At 43.4% G+C, this 21,710-nt stretch overlaps 1 protein-coding gene across 17 annotated transcripts in view; it reads left to right on the top strand.

Moving 5' to 3' along the window:
* The window catches only part of ptprdb (protein tyrosine phosphatase receptor type Db), a 317,622-nt gene that overhangs the window by 124,494 nt on the left and 171,418 nt on the right, over positions 1 to 21,710 (top strand). For all 17 annotated transcript variants that reach the window (XM_064334592.1, XM_064334595.1, XM_064334599.1 and 14 more), the window contains exon 6: positions 5,043 to 5,091. The gene's annotated coding sequence lies outside the window, so the exon portion shown is untranslated. The remainder of the gene's footprint in view (positions 1 to 5,042; positions 5,092 to 21,710) is intronic.

Below are 21,710 nucleotides of genomic sequence, written 5' to 3' on the forward strand. Positions count from 1 at the left end.
TCTCCCGGGCGTACGAGACTGACTGCTCTCTGCCCGAGCGTGAAACGCCTTTATTTACCCAAGAACACAAGGCCGTGTTAATTCGATGACCACGGTGCTTAAATCACCCCCCCCCCCGTTTCTGCTGACCCCTCTCTCTCGCGCGCGCGACGGGCCAGAGAGAATTCCGTCCGCGCGGAGGCCGACGCCGTTTGACGGACAGTTTCAATTAAAGGGGTTGCCCCCCCCCCCCCCCCCCAAGAGCCCCGGTCCTGCCCTGCCGAAGAGAAACCATCCGAGCATCCATCTTCCTCTAAATCTGCCCCCATCTCTCTCCCGGCCCGGCCCGGACAGAGCCACAGACAGACAGGACCTCCGCCCCCCTGTGCCTGATTCGGGAGCCAGAAGCCGTACCTCAACGCCTGCCTCCCTGCCCAGTTTATCTGCTGTTCAAAGAAACACCTGCTTCTCCCCCACACAATGGAGTCTTTTACTGCTGCAGCGCTCGCTGGCTCTCTGTAGAATGCAGTTACCCTTTGTGTCATTTACTGTACTGCGGGACTGTGTTTCAGGTGAAGTTACCTCTAGCTGCCTTACCTGTTATGAAATATTATCAAATTTGAGTATATGTAATACATACACCAGAATAATGTTCTATAAACATTACGAACATTTTACATCTCTATTTAAAAATGATATACTGCATACTGTATATTTACAGCATTGGAACTTTTGGGTCTTAAAATAATGTTAATTTTGTCTGCAGGACACAAACAATTATTTAATATTTAAAATCCAATGCTTTTGCAGTTTATCAGTTAACTCTAAACTCATCAAGTCACAGAAGCACGCTAGCAAATCTAGCCATTAATTCATATGAGAATATTAGGAGTGACATGACTCCCGGTCTCTGTGTCTGTGTAAGGTCACAGGTCAACCGTGCTGTATATAGTAAGACAATAGTGTAAATGTTAGCATGGAGTGAAGCGTGCGTGACACACTGTATCTGTACGGGGATGAGGCTGGTGGGTGCGTGACACACTGTATCTGTACGGGGATGAGGCTGGTGGGTGCGTGACACACTGTATCTGTACGGGGATGGGGCTGGTGGGTGCGTGACACACTTATCTGTACGGGGATGGGCTGGTGGGTGCGTGACACACTGTATCTGTACGGGGATGGGCTGGTGGGTGCGTGACACACTGTATCTGTACGGGGATGAGGCTGGTGGGTGCGTGACACACTGTATCTGTACGGGGATGGGGCTGGTGGGTGCGTGACACACTGTATCTGTACGGGGATGGGGCTGGTGGGTGCGTGACACACTGTATCTGTACGGGGATGAGGCTGGTGGGTGCGTGACACACTTTATCTGTACGGGGATGAGGCTGGTGGGTGCGTGACACACTTTATCTGTACGGGGATGGGGCTGGTGGGTGCGTGACACACTTTATCTGTACGGGGATGAGGCTGGTGGGTGCGTGACACACTTTATCTGTACGGGGATGGGGCTGGTGCTGAGGACGGCACTATCGGGATCCTGGCGTTCCTCTGCTAAATCACGATCGTTAAACTTACTCTGGCGGCTTGCGGCCGTAGCTCACGCCATACAGCCCACCCGCGACCGAAAATCCATGGCTTTTACGCACAGAGGATTGATTTGAATTATTATTATTATAATTGTGTCACTGGAATCTGATTTCACTACACCGAGCGTGCGAGGCCACCTTGACCGCTCATCGATGGCAAATTATTAAGTGAGTTATAGTTTATAATCGCATGATCGATAACGGGCTGGTGGCAATGGATCACTCTACGATGAGATAACCTCTGTGTGCTTTAAGCTTTGGGAAAGGAAGCGGGACTGCATGAGAGACAAGCTTTTTTTTCGTTTTCTGCTTTAAATAATATTTTATTGGGTTTTCAAAAAATTATTATAAACAAGTGGGAGAAATCTGAATTGCTGAATTGTGTCCTCTTTAATGTCCATATTATTAATGAATATTACAAAAAAAATTAGAAACATATATTTAAATTATATATGTGCGCATCTGGAATCATTGTTCAGGTTATTTCTTTGGAAACGGAAGCTGTGGAGTTTAGTGTGCTGTCAGGCAGTGTTGACCGTTGTTCTGGGAGTTACAGGATTAAACGGACCGGGTTTGTGTGCGCAGATTGAAAATGCATGAAGCTAATGGAATGACCTGCAGTAATGGGCCTAATTCCTGACTGACAGCCCTTCCCCAGACACAGTGGCTGATTGTCAGAGACCCAAAGCAGTCACTTTTTATTTTTTTAGTTCCTCATAGCACAAAGTGGAAATGCAGCCCGCTGTTTGGAATGAAATAAAGAGGTGAACATCCTTAACCATCATTTTTACTCTTAAGGTAGTTGCATAGCTAGCTGACAGCAATGCTTTATCCTATAGCTAGCTGTACTAGCTTGGGAGCCAATGATCTGGCTGGCTGAGAAATACAGGGCACTAGTCTGTTGATTGCATTTGAAAACTGACTATTGTTCAGCAGAAATATATTTTTAGCACATATTTCCAATCTCCGGTACTAGTATCCGCCCAATCCTGTAATTATATTTCAATTAAAGCCGCAAAAATCACTGAATAAATTCAGTCACAGAAACTGGAAATGGCTCAAATGCGTGATGCGTGTGTGAACTCCTTGCCCAAAGACTTCCAACGGCGTCTTGAGAACGTGTAAATCGGAAGAGATGGGTGAGCGCAGGCTCACATGCAGTTCTTTCTGTTTTTGTTTTGTATTAAATCGAGCTGTCGTGTTGGGACCGTGAGCGCTTAGCCCGGTCAGCTGATCCTTACACCACATTAGGCTTATTCCCTCTTTCAGCGAGGCGGCATCCGATGCACAACCCCTCACAGTCCCGTCCAGTCCTGCCCGTTATCCAGAGTTAAAGCCTGTCATGTGCGAGAGCAAATGCCTGTATGTGTGCTGCATGCACACAAAACTACCAATAAACAATAAAAGGTTATCGTTGAAATTGTATGAGAGATCGTGATATAATTGTTAAAAACAACCTCATAATAGTTTGCTTTTGTGTTGAAACAAATGTAGACATGGTTGGGTTATATTAATCAATATTAGTGATATTCTTTGGTATTAGAGTAAGATAACAATGGGTAGGTTTATAGCTTTATAGCTGTACCCTAAATACATATGTGCTACAGATAATGCAGTATATCCTGAAAATAATATAAATGACCATCAGTGGAGAACACTAGTAGGTTCTTTACAATGTGAATGTCTATTAAGTGACAGTGTTTATCTGTGTACAAAGAACCTAAAAAAATAATTATTTTGTCAAAACAGGAGGGAGAATGTATATGTATAAATGTGTATTCATGAGCTATGTTGTAAAATGAATAACTGGGATGTAGTTCATGCAATATTAAAGGCAGGAACGATGGTCGTTCTGTATGGCATGCACACATTTCTCCTGTAACCAGCTCTTGACATATCCTGGGGAAATATTACAGGGGCCACTGGTGATCATTAGCAGTGAAGAGCATCGCTGAATTGGTACGATTAAGGGGTGTGCGAAGTCAGAGAGGGGAATGGTTTCCATGGGGACGGGGACGGAGCGCGTGATTGGCCGTGGCGGAGGGGTTAATAAAATGGGGGGGGGGGGCAGTGATTGACTGGGAGGTGGGTGGGGTACGTAAGGGGGAGAGGGGGGTCTGGCGCCGGTGCAGCCTGCAGAGTCTGGGGAGGCATTAAAGCCGAGCAGCTCCATGTAATTAGGGATTTAATTAAAACAATAGACCCATTCAGATAGTCGGTGGGAGAGCTCAAAGCACTTCCCCGCGGCCCGTTTACAGACACCCACCGGGGTCCCCGCTCGTATCGTAGGATATCGAGTTTTACCCTGATGGCCAACTAAAGCTGCTTAGTCTCGATACTGAGGAGGGAGGGAGGAGGCGAGAGAGAGGAGGGGGAGGAAGGAGGTGGGAGGGAGGGGGGGGGAAGGAGGCGAGAGGGAGGGGGTGAGAGGGAGGTGGCAGGAGGGAGGAGCCGGGAGAGAGGTAGCGGGAGAGAGGGGGGGGGGGGAGGTAGGGGAGGAGGGAGGTGACAGGTGGGAGGAGGTGAGAGGGAGGTGGCAGAAGGGAGGAGGTGGGAAGGAGGGAGGCGGCGGGAAGCGGCGAGCAGGAGTGTGTGCTCCACAGCGACGGCCCTGTAGAATCCTTGGCGGCGTGGCGGTTAATCCGTCCGTCTCCCGGGCGATGCACACGCCCCCCCCCCCCCCCCCCCCCCACGCTCGGGGAGATCATAAAGCGCTCGGGCAGATTTCATACCCACTGGCAGATACGACCCTGCAGACCGTGTCATGAGAGCGTCCCGAGTGTGAAGTGTGACGGCTGGATGACCCTGGTGCTCCGGGTTTTCCCGTCTCTGAATGAGAAAGCATAGACAGGGGAGACCTTCACATGGGCAGCCTTGATCACGCCCTGACCAGTTCTGAATTAGCCAATCAGCCAATCAGCTGATCTGCGCGTGTATTTTACGTACCGCTTAAACTCGCTGCTGAGCTTTACCGCGGGGCGACCCGCCGTCGGCCCTCGAGGCCGTAACTCTGACGTCTGATGTCACTTAAATGCCGCTGCGAGAAAACATGTTTCCTCCGTGACGCTCCAGGTGCTGAATTGCGAGCTTGTATTGCGACTTGAAGAGCTGATTTCGAGGTTGAGTTAAAGCATCCTTCAGCGCAGTAGTTAGAGCGAAGTTTAAAGTGAACGTGATGGCAAAAACGCTTGAGATCTGCTCCCTTGATTTCTCCATTGTGTGTGAAATTATGCTCTCAGTGCTCAAATGTGACATTTTATAAAATCAAAATAAGTCAGCTCACAAAAACGTGTGCATGTAAGATTGCTTGCTGCAAGCTTGAATATCGTGAATACAGACTTTTTTTTTTACTATTTAAATAGTCTATGGTTTCCTCAATATGACCAGTAGATCGGTTTGAGGTGTCGGTAGCTTGTGACATGCTGAAGGTTTTCTTGATCGTCTGATTGATAATTGTTTCTTTATTTGTTACAGGTCTCAGGAGAGAGGATGTTCTACTGATTTTCACACATTTGCCCTCATAGTAAGAATATTATATCATTTCCTTTTTGTTGTTTTAATGATGCGCTACAATTGTGACATGAAAATGAATTACAGATTTTTGTCAAGTGGTATGGGAGTGCTTTTTTCGGGAGGAGGGGACATATAGCTGGATATTAAACACCCCATTCCCCTGTATTTACCCCCTACTCTCTCATTAATACAGCTGTTAACAGCCACAGTATGCCAGATACGATTACAAAATGAAAACAAAACCTTAAAAAGAGACATCCCAAATTCACGGCTGGATTAGAATGCTGTGATAGCTTTTTTGTGAGAGTTGCTTACAGTTGCTTAATCTACTGAACACAGCCGTGAACTTCCCTCGAGCCGCAGACTTATCGTTTTCATAACCCTAACCCTAAGTTGAGCCCTAAAACGTATTTGAAGCCATAGGAACTTTTGAAAAAATGTGATTACTCATTTAAAAATGTGGAAATACAATGTCAAGACTGTGATTTCCATAGTACAAAAGCTAAAAAATATATTTGAGGCCTCAAAAAAAAAAATGTTTTCCCTGAAAAAATATGTATATATTCCATGTCTTGTTATGGCCATAGGTACCTATACTAGTATATACAAAATTTTTGGCTCGTCCAAAATCAAAAAAGAACCAATGTCCTAACCTTTCTTTAACCTGCTGAACACAGCCGTAAACTTGCCTCGAGCCTCAGACTTATCGTTTTCATAACCCTAACCCTAAGTTGAGCCCTAAAACGTATTTGAAGCCATAGGAACTTTTGAAAAAATGTGATTACTCATTTAAAATTGTGGAAATACAACGTCAAGACTGTGATTTCCATAGTACAAATGCTAAAAAATATATTTGAGGCCTTAAAAAAAAAAATGTTTTCCCTGAAAAAATATGTATATATTCCATGTCTTGTTATGGCCATAGGTACCTATACTAGTATATACAAAATTTTTGGCTCGTCCAAAATCAAAAAGAACCAATGTCCTAACCTTTCTTTAACCTGCTGAACACAGCCGTAAACTTGCCTCGAGCCTCAGACTTATCGTTTTCATAACCCTAACCCTAAGTTGAGCCCTAAAACGTATTTGAAGCCATAGGAACTTTTGAAAAAATGTGATTACTCATTTAAAATTGTGGAAATACAAGTCAAGACTGTGATTTCCATAGTACAAATGCTAAAAAATATATTTGAGGCCTTAAAAAAAAAAATGTTTTCCCTGAAAAAATATGTATATATTCCATGTCTTGTTATGGCCATAGGTACCTATACTAGTATATACAAAATTTTTGGCTCGTCCAAAATCAAAAAAGAACCAATGTCCTAACCTTTCTTTAACCTGCTGAACACAGCCGTAAACTTGCCTCGAGCCTCAGACTTATCGTTTTCATAACCCTAACCCTAAGTTGAGCCCTAAAACGTATTTGAAGCCATAGGAACTTTTGAAAAAATGTGATTACTCATTTAAAATTGTGGAAATACAATGTCAAGACTGTGATTTCCATAGTACAAATGCTAAAAAATATATTTGAGGCCTTAAAAAAAAAAATGTTTTCCCTGAAAAAATATGTATATATTCCATGTCTTGTTATGGCCATAGGTACCTATACTAGTATATACAAAATTTTTGGCTCGTCCAAAATCAAAAAAGAACCAATGTCCTAACCTTTCTTTAACCTGCTGAACACAGCCGTAAACTTGCCTCGAGCCTCAGACTTATCGTTTTCATAACCCTAACCCTAAGTTGAGCCCTAAAACGTATTTGAAGCCATAGGAACTTTTGAAAAATGTGATTACTCATTTAAAATTGTGGAAATACAACGTCAAGACTGTGATTTCCATAGTACAAATGCTAAAAAATATTTGAGGCCTTAAAAAAAAAATGTTTTCCCTGAAAAAATATGTATATATTCCATGTCTTGTTATGGCCATAGGTACCTATACTAGTATATACAAAATTTTTGGCTCGTCCAAAATCAAAAAAGAACCAATGTCCTAACCTTTCTTTAACCTGCTGAACACAGCCGTAAACTTGCCTCGAGCCTCAGACTTATCGTTTTCATAACCCTAACCCTAAGTTGAGCCCTAAAACGTATTTGAAGCCATAGGAACTTTTGAAAAAATGTGATTACTCATTTAAAATTGTGGAAATACAATGTCAAGACTGTGATTTCCATAGTACAAATGCTAAAAAATATATTTGAGGCCTTAAAAAAAAAAATGTTTTCCCTGAAAAAATGTATTATTCCATGTCTTGTTATGGCCATAGGTACCTATACTAGTATATACAAAATTTTTGGCTCGTCCAAAATCAAAAAAGAACCAATGTCCTAACCTTTCTTTAACCTGCTGAACACAGCCGTAAACTTGCCTCGAGCCTCAGACTTATCGTTTTCATAACCCTAACCCTAAGTTGAGCCCTAAAACGTATTTGAAGCCATAGGAACTTTTGAAAAAATGTGATTACTCATTTAAAAATTGTGGAAATACAACGTCAAGACTGTGATTTCCATAGTACAAAATGCTAAAAAATATTTGAGGCCTTCAAAAAAAAAAAATGTTTTCCCTGAAAAAATATGTATATATTCCATGTCTTGTTATGGCCATAGGTACCTATACTAGTATATACAAATTTTTGAGTCGTCCAAAATAAAAAGAACCAATGTCCTAACCTTTCTTTAACCTGCTGAACACAGCCGTAAACTTGCCTCGAGCCTCAGACTTATCGTTTTCATAACCCTAACCCTAAGTTGAGCCCTAAAACGTATTTGAAGCCATAGGAACTTTTGAAAAAATGTGATTACTCATTTAAAATTGTGGAAATACAATGTCAAGACTGTGAATTCCATAGTAGAAATGCTAAAAAATATATTTGAGGCCTTAAAAAAATGTTTTCCCTGAAAAAATATGTATATATTCCATATCATGTTATGGCCATAGGTACCTATACTAGTATATACAAAATTTTTGGCTCGTCCAAAATCAAAAAAGAACCAATGTCCTAACCTTTCTTTAACCTGCTGAACACAGCCGTAAACTTGCCTCGAGCCTCAGACTTATCGTTTTCATAACCCTAACCCTAAGTTGAGCCCTAAAACGTATTTGAAGCCATAGGAACTTTTGAAAAAATGTGATTACTCATTTAAAATTGTGGAAATACAATGTCAAGACTGTGATTTCCATAGTACAAATGCTAAAAAATATATTTGAGGCCTTAAAAAAAAAAATGTTTTCCCTGAAAAAATATGTATATATTCCATGTCTTGTTATGGCCATAGGTACCTATACTAGTATATACAAATTTTTTGGCTCGTCCAAAATCAAAAAAGAACCAATGTCCTAACCTTTCTTTAACCTGCTGAACACAGCCGTAAACTTGCCTCGAGCCTCAGACTTATCGTTTTCATAACCCTAACCCTAAGTTGAGCCCTAAAAAATATTTGAAGCCATAGGAACTTTTGAAAACATGTGATTACTCATTTAAAATTGTGGAAATACAATGTCAAGACTGTGAATTCCATAGTACAGATGCTAAAAAATATATTTGAGGCTTTAAAAAAAAAATGTTTTCCCTGAAAAAATATGTATATATTCCATATCTTGTTATGGCCATAGGTACCTATATTAGTATATACAAAATTTTTGGCTCATCCAAAATCAAAAAAACCAATGTCCTAACCTTTCTTTAACCTGCTGATCACAGCCGTAAACTTGCCTCGAGCCTCAGACTTATCGTTTTCATAACCCTAACCCTAAGTTGAGCCCTAAAACGTATTTGAAGCCATAGGAACTTTTGAAAAAATGTGATTACTCATTTAAAATTGTGGAAATACAATGTCAAGACTGTGATTTCCATAGTACAAATGCTAAAAAATATATTTGAGGCCTTAAAAAAAAAAATGTTTTCCCTGAAAAAATATGTATATATTCCATGTCTTGTTATGGCCATAGGTACCTATACTAGTATATACAAAATTTTTGGCTCGTCCAAAATCAAAAAGAACCAATGTCCTAACCTTTCTTTAACCTGCTGAACACAGCCGTAAACTTGCCTCGAGCCTCAGACTTATCGTTTTCATAACCCTAACCCTAAGTTGAGCCCTAAAACGTATTTGAAGCCATAGGAACTTTTGAAAAAATGTGATTACTCATTTAAAATTGTGGAAATACAACGTCAAGACTGTGATTTCATAGTACAAATGCTAAAAAATATATTTGAGGCCTTAAAAAAAAAAATGTTTTCCCTGAAAAATATGTATATATTCCATGTCTTGTTATGGCCATAGGTACCTATACTAGTATATACAAAATTTTTGGCTCGTCCAAAATCAAAAAAGAACCAATGTCCTAACCTTTCTTTAACCTGCTGAACACAGCCGTAAACTTGCCTCGAGCCTCAGACTTATCGTTTTCATAACCCTAACCCTAAGTTGAGCCCTAAAACGTATTTGAAGCCATAGGAACTTTTGAAAAAATGTGATTACTCATTTAAAATTGTGGAAATACAATGTCAAGACTGTGATTTCCATGGTACAAATGCTAAAAAATATATTTGAGGCCTTAAAAAAAAAAATGTTTTCCCTGAAAATATATGTATATATTCCATGTCTTGTTATGGCCATAGGTACCTATACTAGTATATACAAAATTTTTGGCTCGTCCAAAATCAAAAAAGAACCAATGTCCTAACCTTTCTTTAACCTGCTGAACACAGCCGTAAACTTGCCTCGAGCCTCAGACTTATCGTTTTCATAACCCTAACCCTAAGTTGAGCCCTAAAACGTATTTGAAGCCATAGGAACTTTTGAAAAAATGTGATTACTCATTTAAAATTGTGGAAATACAACGTCAAGACTGTGATTTCCATAGTACAAATGCTAAAAAATATATTTGAGGCCTTCAAAAAAAAAATGTTTTCCCTGAAAAAATATGTATATATTCCATATCTTGTTATGCCCATAGGTACCTACATTAGTATATACAAAATTTTTGGCACGTCCATAATCAAAAAAGAACCAATGTCCTAACCTTTCTTAACTGACAAATACAAGATATGCACTGTAAAGCATATACATTGTGTGAGGAAACCTGCGAATTGTTTAGTAAAAATTCTGAGGTTTGATTTGGGAGGTCGATGGGAAAGTCAATGAGAAAACAAGATGGAGGAAGTAATCTCACATTCTGGACACATGCTTTAAACCCCGCCTGGTAACGAAACCAGTGAGAAGGCTTCTGATCTCAGGCCTGTATTTCCATCAGCTGGAGATACATGCACTGACATATTTGAATGACTGTACTTCCCGTGACATATTAGATGGTTGAGCGGTGATATATATGTAGTTCACGTGTACATTTGTTCACCATCTCTGCAGTGTGTCAGATCCAAGGCTACAATCCATAAAAAATAAATGATCCGTACAGATCTAGCATAACATTTATTTTTTCAGAATCAATTGTCACAGTTTCTTTACACTCATGGTGTTTTTTAAACCTTTTTCAGAGTTACTGTTCATATTCATATTCAGTAATTATTATTGTTATTTGTAATTATTTAGTGATGAATGAAATCTAGAGGCCAACAATATTGAGAAAGATTATTAATTTCACCGGATCTGGTATCTCTGGTCACTAGTCAATAAGTGCTGACCAGTTATCACTAATAGAATCAGAATAAGTTGTCTAAAGTGAGATCATTTTCACACTGCTTAACTTGCTTCAAAAGGTGTAGATCAGTGCAGTACTTTTTTTTTTTACATAGTTTTCAGTTTATGTTCTAGTAGTTTGGCTGCGCAGTTCACTGTCCAGCTCTGGCTGCGCAGTTGACAACGTTTGACAGAATGGCTCACCTGCCAGCCTGCTCCTTCCTGGAACTACCCAGTGTCCTATATGACAGGAAAAGGGGGGGGGGGTGGTCACCGTTATGATCCGCGGTTCTGAATATGTGATTTAAGAAGAAAGAAAAGGCAAAAAAAGAGAAAAATGAAGAAGAAAAATACCTGAGCTATGTGAGGCGGTGGGGTGGGGGGGGGGGGGCATGGACAGAGCCAAGAGAATGTGATCTCGATATTGAGGGTTTTCACTTTCAAAAGACAAAGAGACAAGACGCGATGACAGCGAGGTCCGAGATACCCCCCCCCGCACCCCCCACCCACCCCCCCCACACCGCATTCCGAAGACGGAGCTTTCCCTCGGATGTGCTTCCAGAGCCCCCCCCCGGATCAAAACCCGTGCGCGAGCGCCCTGACACGTAAACGGCCTGCAATTTGCCGCCGTGGCGAGAGAGCGATGGCATTTCAGACTGAGAGCGGGGCGCGGCAAACGCACCATTTTCTGTCCCATTTCCCAGTCTAATGACAAAAGGGAAAACGGAGAGAGAGGAATATTAATAAATGAAACATCGCCGAATCAGAAATCAAATGAATATTTGATTACTTAACTTGCTGGAACTTGTCTGTAATAAATGGCTTCAATTAGCTTTTTTTTCCCTTCCAGGACGATCATGAGGATGCAGCTGCTATGCTGTGTTCCTGCCCATTCTTTGCGCTTTTACACGGGAGCATAATTATTCAGCCGTTTGGCTAAGAGGCCTCCAGTTCCGTGTGCTTATTGTGTTTCCGAAATTTCACAGAACATACAGATTTATAGTTCTGTTCTTTTGGCATTCGGAACTGAAATTGTGTATCTCTTTAACGTGTCTTCGCAGGGCTCTTAATATGTCAAAACTAAAGTGATTACTAAAATAGCTTGTGCTATTGATGGAACAATTATGTCACTCTTGCAATTAAAAATCTAATATTCCTTATATGCATGTATGGAATTGCAGATTATCTGCCATCACGTGAATAAATGTCTGAGAGAATATAATTCTGTCTTTAAAAATTAGCACACACTTCTGGAGCAGGCTATAAAAGCTCTAGCTATTGCGTGCAGTATCTTTGAAGCATAGATATTGTCACCAGAAATGTGGAGTAGGGTCATTTTTCAATGCAGCTCAGGCCTGGGGAAAACTGCATGATAATCCCATTGGGAATAATGTGATTTAGCCTTAGCGTTCCCAGAACATGCAGTCATGGTCACACAATCGGATGAACACTGGTACTGATGACATACTCATCGTGTATAAATGTCACAGGACAGAGCTAATAAACACATGCTAATAAAATACAGAAGATCCTCAAATACCTGTCAAATTAGATTTACATTAAACCCTTCTTTAAGAAAAAAAATAAAATTAAGTGTTACTGTTGTTCAGTACTTTAACGTATATCTTAATGGAGCTTGAAATTAATTTGAAGTCTTGCGGAAAAAGTCAATTAGCGTATGAAAATGAAGACATGGGCATATTGTATCAGGCATATTCCCAGCCATCTGTCTTTGCCAGAAGGACCCACTGACAGCATTCCCCAGACCCTATTTTAAATTAGCATGTACAAATAAATAAAATACTAATTGAAATGTAGAGGTTGGGCAGCTTGGTGCAGTGGGTAGCACTGTCGCCTCACAGCAAGAAGGTCCGAATCCTGGCCTGGGCCTTTCCGGGTTCCCCTCCAGGTACTCCAGTTTCCTCCCCCAGTCCACAGACACGCCCGGCGATAGATTGGCGACCTGTCAAGGGTGTATTCCTGCCTCTCGCCCAGTGCATGCTGGGATAAGCTCCAGCATCCGCTGCGACCCTGCCCAGGATAAGTGGGTATAGATAATGGATGGATGGATGGATGTAAAGGTTCACAGAATCAAGAACTATCCCTTCAGTTACTCTTAGCTTTTTTTAGTCAACAGCTATATGTATCTTTGAAATGGGCACACATACATCTTGTGTGACAAATCTGCAATAATAGATGAAACCAGGAAAGGGGCAAATACTTTTTCACGGTGCTGTAATTTACAAGGATATGGACATGTACACCGTTTGTGTGTTAAGCACAGAATCAGAACTTCTGGGAGCGGCGTGTTGGTACAGTTTTATAGACGATGGAAGTTCAATATTTACTCTCTTTATGTAATCCTTAATGTGCATGACATTTTAAAACCAGTGAAGACATCTGAAATTGCTGCAGAGAACTTGAGCCGTCTGAGTAAAAAAAAAAAAAAAGAAGAAGATATCTCGGATTCAGTTGAAAGCCAAGGATTATTATAAAAATTAAGGATGAGTTTGATGTGTTTAGACTGCTCGTGCAAAAGCCTTGCACCGAGTCTGTGGTGTGGGGTAAGAGAATAAAAGATTGCAGACGGCAGTTTCTCACAAATCACGCTTATCTTTGTTCTACCGGCAGAGGGTTGTGGGGTCACGTCCCATTTTCTGTAGCACTGCAATTACCATATGAGTTGAATCATCCGGGATAATTTCGTTGACTCCGGCAACTAATATATCGGAATTATCCTGCGGTGGGCTCACCCTCGAACTCCAGACAGAAATTATTTATTTATTTATGGAACCTGATTGAACTTTTATTCCATAAAACAGAGGTTAATGGTAACGGCAGCCATGTAATTACCGCTCACTTTATTCTCCTTCATTTCGTTCCTGCTCTGTTTTTTTTTTTTTTTTTTTTTTTTTTTTTATCCTGCCGCTCGGTAAAGCTTTTCTTAGATTTCCTGTGACACCGTACAGTAGGTGCTGCCGTGTTCAGGCCCTGAAAAGAACAGTGCTGAGCTGTCAGTGCAGAGCAGAGTTGCTCTTTTCTCTGTAGTCATTGATCGTGGATTAGAACTTGCTCTTTTCTGTGGAGTTGCTGTGCAGTAGAGTCGCTCAGCACTCGATGTTCACTTTGGCATACAGATTTGGACGTGCTTCCGGAGGGCACCTAGAGTACCACTGTCGTCAGACGTGGATGCTAACAAGGCTGGCTGCTCCTGGATCTAAGTTCAAGGTGTAGTTTTAGGCAGACCGCAAATCCCAACTCTTATTTGCTTGCATAGTGTGTGGTATTGAGGGGCCTACAATAATGTATGCATTAGTCTTGGATGGGCTATCACAGTAAAGCTCTATCCAGATGGTTTGGGGGAAAAAATGCAGTAAATGATTGAAATAAAACAATCTAATAGTTTGGTAGCTGGCTCCAATGGTGTAAATTCAACAGGTCCGTATATCAGTAGAATACTGTGCGTGTATCATATCCACTGAGTGCGGCTGTTTTGTAAATTTTCAGATCAGTAATCCAAAGGGCGCTGTGACTGAAACCTGTGAATGGGTCATTATGCTCAGGGCACCGGTACGGGAACAGGGTACACCCGTCTGTTAACGAGGTGCCAATAAGCGGAGAGAACACAATCATAGAAGAGGGCACACGCTGTTATAACTACAGAACAGTTACAGAAGAAGAAGATGGCACGCTGCCTTTCCCACTTTAATTTCGTCCATTTCATTCATTTTGACAGAACGCAGGCGCCATTTCAGCGATTCTCGCCTTTGTCCGTGTTTTCGGGCACCGATCAGAATTTCCTTCCACCATTTCAGTGCTCCTCTCAAAATTACACGGTAGGTCAAAACAGACGTGCGACTGAATGGCGATTGTCTTCGTTTTGATTGACACTCCGGTGCAGTTAACTTGAAGCAGGGTAATCGCTGCTATTAATCTCCTGTGTCCTCAGGGAGTAATTACACCGGTTACTGACAGGGCCTTGCGTGTGACAGACGGTCATTTCACATAAAAAGGATCCAGCGCCCCTTCAATATAACATTTAAAGTGTTCCCGAGATGTCAGTTATTCAGAAGACACTCAGATGATAACATTTACAAGTTTCAGGTCAAATTTCGATAAAACGAAGAGGGGACAAGACCCCTCTGTCCGTTTCAGAGCACAACCAGAGAGATCAGCTGTTCTGTGGGTGTGTCACCTGTACACAATGAAGACTACAGGACTAGTTAGCTACACGATTCCTTAAATTGATCTCAGTTGACCTTCCTTGGGACAGGCTTGATGGTTTAATTCACTGCAGATCGGGTCGCTTGGCACAGGAAGGAGCAGGCAACCCACCTTGGCACACACAAAATGTCCCCTTTTCCATCTAGCCTCGCTGTCACATCCAGTTCCTCCTCGGCTGGCTTTGCGGTCCATGTGCCGCGATAGCAGAAGCAATCCGCTCAGCCTGTCCCCCGTCATTCCAGCAAAAAGTACAGCTTCCCCTTGATTCTGTTCGTCCTGGAGAACTTGGGCTGTAGGAACAGGAAGTGTCGAAAGAACGCAAAGAAGTATAAGAACACTTTGTAAAAAAAAAAATTCCTCCTTGTGCATCAACTTGAATTTGTGTGCGCGCGTGTGTGTGTGTGTGTGTGTGTGTGTGTGAGTGCTGGTACTAAGCGCAATGCATCAGTGTGTGTGTGTATGTGTGTGTATATAAATATATATTTTACATCAACTGATAAAATTTTCCACCAGATTTCACATTCCCCAGCCCGTGACCCATTGTCCCCCAGGAAAGCAGACCCCAGTCATGTCTTGTTATGGCCGCGGTTCAGGTTTGGTTTTGGCACGGGGTAGGTGCCAAAGGCTGGTATTATGTTTACCTCCCTGTTTTTGGGCCCGGTGCTAAGTGAAGAGGCCAAACCCCCTCCATCTGCGGGCTAAAACAGGCCAAGAAGAACAGCGTCAGCCCTGGCACACGCTCCCACACTGAATCAGTCACGCTCACGCACACTCACTGAATCACTGAGTCACTCCCACACGCTCACGCGCTGAATCAGTCACGCTCACGCTCACTCACTGAATCACTGAGTCACTCCCACATGCTCACACGCTGAATCAGTCACGCTCACTCGCACTCACTGAATTACTGAATCAGTCCCACACACATGCTTAATCATACTCACTCACTAAATCACTGAATCACTCTACTCACTCACACTCACTGAGTCAGGGAATCAGTCACACTCTGAATCAGTCACACACACTCAGTGAATCAGTCACACTTACTTGCACTCACTGAATTACTGAATCACTGAATCACTCACAAGCTGAATCAGTCATGCTCACTCGCACTCACTGAATCACTGAATCACTCACAAGCTGAATCAGTCACGCTCATTCGCACTCATTGAATCACTCACACTCACTGAATCACTCGCACACTCACACGCTGAATCACTTGCATCGCCCCCTGCAGTGTACATGTTTTTAATTCTTTTTTGAAGTTCCTCTTCAACAACACTTTGCACTAATAGAAGTATATAGGGAAGCAAAGCAAACCTAACACGCATTCTCTTGTGCCACACAGTAAAATGTCCAGTGTTAATTCAACTCTCACGGTGTTAATTCAGCTCTTAACAGATAACATTTGATCCCGCATCCCAGAGTGGGCCCAAGTGTTATCTGTTAAGAGCCTAATTAACACTGTTAGAGTTAAATTAACTCTGGACATGTTACTGTGCACCGGTGTGCGTCTGTAGGCACACAGAGAGAGAGGGAGTAGCTCTCTCCCCTAAATGAGTGAAGTCATTGGTATTCCTGCGGGTGTGCTGCCTGTCTGCTGCTCTGGCTCCACTGCGATAACCAGCGCCGTCCTGCCGGACCTCACGGGCGGTACCATCGCCCCGCCGGTACCGCCAGCGCTGCCCGCGGACAGGTCTCCTCCAGGTCCGGCCCGCGCGCCCCACCGAACCTGTCTCTGAGTCACTTTCGGGATTAACCAGGGGGGAGGCGGCCAACGGCCCAAACACTCAGGGATTAAGGAACCACGGCTTGTTTATTTTAGAGAAAAGGTTGCGCTCATTACCATTTTTCTAAACTTACCACCGCCCGCCCACCACGCCGTTCTCCCTGTCAATGTGTTAAGGGGTGATATGGCCTCTCATGAATTTTGAGTAATTATTTTGTTCGGGCTCCGTATATCCAATCTGTCTGTGTATTGGCAAAAAACTTGGATTTGGACACTTTGTTTGTCACGCAGAATAATACGTTATATAGCAGGTTATTTGCTGCAGGTTGTTAAAAAAAACCCATATGGATTCTATTCATTATTTTTGTTATAAATTATGGCACAGGCAAAAGTTTCATAATAGCAAATTTGAAAAAAATCTGTTTCAATTTCAGCCTGTAAGCCCATACAATATGTTTATTTCAGATTGTGGATTTATTTATCTCATTAATTACTTTAATGAGATAAATAAAATACCCCCCCTCCGCCCCTCCCTCCTCGTTTAAAGAGCACAGTGGGTATTCCTCTGCTAAGAGTCTGGAACATTACCACGTAGGGCCGCCTCTTTTACCAAAATGGCCGTTTCCAGTTCCCGTGTCCAACCCCACGCTGCGTGCACATCCATGCGTGTATCCCAGAATCCTTCAGCAGCGAAGGTCAACAGGACGTAATTACAGAGGTCAGCAGAGCTTAACACATGCGTCAACACGAACGTCCTTTCAGCAGTAATAGTGCCTCTGCATTTCCTACACACTCTTAATTGCAAGCCGTCAGTGTATTACTTACTGTGATAGATCTTATAAATCCTTTGAGCCTTATATTAGCTTATTTTCTGCATGTATTTTCTAAAACGTCATTATATTTGTCATGTTCTCCCTTGGTCCGGTGGTACGGCAGTATTTCAGTGTGGCATCATCATGAGGGCCGTATACATCCCTCTGGACAGGAGCACTGGAGAAGTACGGAAGAAGCGGAAGAAAGAAAGAGTTGTGCCTTTGAAAGAAAGGAGGGGATGGTGGGAAGAGGGACTCTGGGGAAAGAAAGAAAGAAAGAAAGAGGGAAACATGACCCGTTAAGTAAGAGTGACAAGGCAATAACAGCTCCCAATATAATCCCGCGTGTGAGGGAGCGGCTGCTTACGGGCTGTGAGCCTATCGGAAAAGTCGATCTGTGGAGTTTATCTGGCGCGTGTCGGAGCGGAGCGAACGCGCCGCACGCCGGCCTGTAGAGGGAGATAAGAAGCGCCCGAGCAGGCCTGACAGCTGCGGCCACATATAATCTGTGTGCAGGAATTAAGCTCGACTACTGCTTAGACACCATTACTCATTATACACAACACCACAAACAACACACAGAGACACCCCACACGACACAACCACACACAAGACACACACAGGCCCACACACACAGACACATGCACGCACACACACACACACAAACACACAAACACACACACAGACACACACACAGACACATGCACGCACACACACACACACAAACACACAAACACACACACAGACACACACACACAAACACACAAACACACACACAGACACACGCACGCACACACGCACACACACACACAGACACATGCACGCACACACAGACACACACACAGGCCCACACACACGCACGCACACACACACATGCATGCACACGCACACACATGCACACACACGCACTCATACGCACATGTACGCACACACACACATACACGCACTGACACACACAAACACACATCATCGGGGTATTAATTGAAACAGTGCATTTTAATGCATGTATTATTGAAATAATGTCAAGGGGGCTAAAATAAAAACCTCTCAGGTTCTAATTAAGACCTCGCTTCACTCAAATACAAAAATGTTTTGACGTATTTGAGAAACAATTTGAGCTTTTTGCTTTTTTCCCCTCGCACCAGACCTCCCGAGTTCAGCATGTGAAGACATTAACAAACAGCATTTAAAAAAACAAACAGACGGGAAAACGTGTGCTGAGAAACCTACTAAAAGCCCTGTACGCACAGTGCACACACACACACTCTGTCACACACACTGAAAGCCCTGTACACACAGTGCACACACACTCTGTCACACACACTAAAAGCCCTGTACACACAGTGCACACACACACACTCTGTCACACACACTAAAAGCCCTGTACGCACAGTGTGCACACACACACTCTGTCACACACACTAAAAGCTCTGTACACACAGTGCACACACACTCTGTCACACACACTAAAAGCCCTGTACACACAGTGTACACACACACTCTGTCACACACACTAAAAGCCCTGTACACATGTGCATTATGTTGATGACACCAGCAGCATTACAACTGCCCCCAGTCGTCCACACTAGCCTGAGACACCCGGAGAACGCCCACGCGGTGTAAACGTGTCCGTACACGTGTCTAATGACCCCTGCACACGCTAAAAGCCCGGTTTAGCCCGTGAAGGTCTCTGTCCAAACCTAAAAGCAACACGGGTCACCACTTGTCTGCACTCCAACCTGTGACACAGTGACACACCTCTGTCCAACAAAAAGCTTCACCACAGTGCAACACAACTGGCGGACATCAGTTAACACTTACGCAAGTGACCACCTCTATCCCCACTAATGGAATCCATTGGAAACGTGCATCACACACTTGCATATACACTATAAGCATGTAACACAGGTACACATGATGTACAAACTGAAATGCACCTGCACCTGAAAAATGACAAAACTGGAAAAACACTGGTTAGACTAAGTCAAAAATTATGTCCACACACTTAATGTTTAACAGCTTGTACAACTCTTCCAGCTTAAAAGTGTTTTTAAAAGTGCAACATGAAAATCTGTCCAAGATCTATCCCTACCATTTTCTATTACACTTGTCACCAGAACAAACCAGTAACAGAACCCACCTGACCGAACTTAACCGTAAAAACACACACATCATGTTCACCTGCCCAGGACCAATCGTACACATCCTGGACTGCAAAATGGTGATCTGTACCGTCCTGTAAGCCTGTTCAGTGTACACACACACTCTGTCACACACACTAAAAGCCCTGTACACACAGTGCACACACACACTCTGTCACACACACTAAACGCCCTGTACACACAGTGCACACACACACTCTGTCACACACACTAAAAGCCCTGTACACACGGTGCACACACACACTCTGTCACACACACTAAAAGCCCTGTACACACAGTGCACACACACACACTCTGTCACACACACTAAAAGCCCTGTACACACAGTGCACGCACACACTCTGTCACACACACTAAAAGCCCTGTACACACAGTGCACACACACACTCTGTCACACACACTAAAAGCCCTGTACACACAGTGCACACACACTCTGTCACACACACTAAAAGCCCTGTACACACAGTGCACACACACACTCTGTCACACACACTAAAAGCCCTGTACACACAGTGCACACACACTCTGTCACACACACTAAAAGCCCTGTACACACGGTGCATTATGGTTTGATTGACCCGAGGTCAGGCATTATGCCCCCGTAGGTCGATTCCTTGATGCCGTGAGGAGCCTTGAGAGAGCGCTCAGCGCTCAGCCTTGATGGAGCGGCGCTCCTGCCACAGCGACTGCGTCCGTTCTCCGACCCGCGCTTCCTGCTTCCTGCTTCCTGCTTCCTGCTTCCTGCGCCCGGCTCCTCTGTCAGAGGCAGCGCCTCCTGTGCTCTGAATCAGTCGCTTCGCCGATATGATGCGCCGAGTCGATCGACCCCCCGACCGCCGTTGTCCTTGGAGACGACGCCGCGGCCGCAAGACGGATCGGGGCCCGTCGTTCCGGAGGGGGGGGCCGGGGGGGTGTGAACGTGTCCGGAGCATTCTGGAATGACCGCACGCGGAACGCTAAAAAGCCGGTTTTTGCGTGAGGGGTCTTGTCCAAAGCCAAAAAACCGGGTGGGGCCTTGGTCTGCCTTCGCACCGGTGACCAGGATCATCAGCCCGGCCAATCAAAAAGCTTCAGCCGCACAGATGAGAACCCAAGTGGCAGGACAGGGTTGCAGTTTAACACGCAGAATTGTGATTTAGATTTCTTTGGTCACTTTAAGTGACCAGTTCTCATTCCCCTGCAATGGAATATTGCATTTTAATAGTTGCGTTATTATTATTATTAGTTAAGCAGTTAACAAGGGTACATTGGCATGGATGTGAAAACTGAAATGTGCACTCTGCCTCTGTAAAAATAGAAAAGTAGGAAAAAAACTGGTTAGTACTTTAATTGAATCTGAGAAAATTATGTCCACTACATTTCTTTGATGTTTATAGCTTGTTAAACTTCTCAGTCTTAATAAGTGTTTTATAGTTAAATGCAAATGAATTGAATGTGATCCAAGATTCTTTCCCACCATTTTTTCTTTATTTATTTATTTTTTCACCTCAGAAGGCAAACACAGGAAAAGAACCCCTACCTGGCCGAATTACAGTAAAAACACACATCATGTTTCACCTGCCCAGACCAATCAGAACATTCCTGGATCATGCTGAAATGGTGATGCGTACCGTCCTGTAGCTGTTGGTGCGTAACAGTGTTTGTGGCAGGACGTGGGCTGGCTGCACTGCACAGATCCGATTGGCTGCTGTTTTTCAGCCTGCAGACTGAAGCAGCTGTGCTGCCATTAAAGTGCACTGAAAGCAGATAGCGGCTTCTCCTCCTCCTGCTGCTGCGCATTTTAGTGTGCATAACAGCGCATTACTGAGCACCTCACACTCCGAGATTCAGACGCGGGTCTCCGCTGCGTCCTCATCAACAAGCTGTTACCGCTCGCCGCTGTGCGCTGCCTTTCCCGCCAAAAAGCACTTTTGTAAGTCGGTTTTCTCTAAAAGTGTCTTTTAAATGACTAAATTGTAAACTGAGACCGCCGTGGATTGTGGGAGAAAATGCGTTCTGCGCAGTCTGAAGTAGCGTTTGCATTATGAGAACCCCCTGAATACAGACGCAGGTGTGTGTGTG

The sequence above is a fragment of the Anguilla rostrata genome, chromosome 5 (assembly GCF_018555375.3).
Source record: "Anguilla rostrata isolate EN2019 chromosome 5, ASM1855537v3, whole genome shotgun sequence".
In the NCBI taxonomy this organism is placed as follows: domain Eukaryota; kingdom Metazoa; phylum Chordata; class Actinopteri; order Anguilliformes; family Anguillidae; genus Anguilla; species Anguilla rostrata.